This window comes from Saccostrea cucullata, unplaced genomic scaffold, assembly GCF_032062105.1.
Source record: "Saccostrea cucullata isolate Sc308-1 unplaced genomic scaffold, CSIRO_AGI_Scuc_v1 ctg4976, whole genome shotgun sequence".
Classification (NCBI taxonomy): domain Eukaryota; kingdom Metazoa; phylum Mollusca; class Bivalvia; order Ostreida; family Ostreidae; genus Saccostrea; species Saccostrea cuccullata.
Window position 1 is genome coordinate 2599 of NW_026930528.1, and position 1176 is coordinate 3774.

Sequence of the window (1176 nt, forward strand, 5' to 3'; positions counted from 1 at the left end):
AACAGGATGTAACCCATTTAAATATCCAACTGACACAAAACAACAGCTTAATAGAACACCCTTTTTATTCCTGGACTAGTGAACATGAAACTACATGGTGCTGATGTCATTTCAACCCTTTTCATTGTACTGAACGGTCATGAAATCAGACAAAGAATATCTTAAAATCCAATGTAAATTAGAGAGGTTCAGGTAGTGTTTTGAATACCTTTGTCTGAAAGCTGAAAAAAAAATTACAGAATTGTGAATCTGTCATTACACATTAAAAGATGATGGTTTGTTGAGGAAAAGTGTTGGATGCTTATGGAGTTTCATTCGGACAGTACTTGCAGTAGTGCTTTAAAACAGATAAAATGATTGGTTGTGTTATGCGGAACTTGCTTTAAAAACATTCCAATCCATATCAACATCTGTAATAAAAACAGTGTCGAAATATAGATTGGCTGTCAATGACTTAAATTGTTTAGGGAAGTACGCTGGAAAAGTATGAAACAGAGGTGAATCTTGGAAAATCTGAAGGGATTTACTGATAACGGACCCTGAAATAATGTTCAGCAATAAGAAGTGGTGTAGTTTAAGATTCAAGGTGAAAATGTATTTGTATTGTCAAAAAGTAATGTTTTCAAAATGTAAGACCAAAAACATTTCAAAAAGTGTGCAAAATTTGGAAGAATTGTTATTTCTGTGGGCATTGGAAGTGCATTTGAAACACGATATATAAATCTGATAAATGTGAAGTATTTTTGGTAATTCTGTGTGCACTGGAAATTAATTCTAATAGTGTGGCAAATTTTTAGCAATAATGTGCATTGGAAATAACATATTTTAAATTTTTTTAGATTTATTTTATTCACTGTTTTTGTTTTATGCACCTCTGTCAGTTGGATAATAAAATATCGATAGGCAGTTGGATATTTGACTATCCAACTGATGGCCAGTTGGATCTATAAATATCCAACTAGTGCTGGTTGAATCGATAAAATATATATAGACTTATAACAATGGGTGACGTCATAGCAGTTTTTAGTGGAGGTGTAGAGAATTTTGGCAAGCGCAGGCAAACGTTTGCTCTGTTAAACACCTCAGGTATGGGTATTTAAATCTAAATTTATCTCTAATTTATCAAGGAAGTAAATTACAGATCTCGTTCAAGTCTCCACTGAAATCTCATTTGAC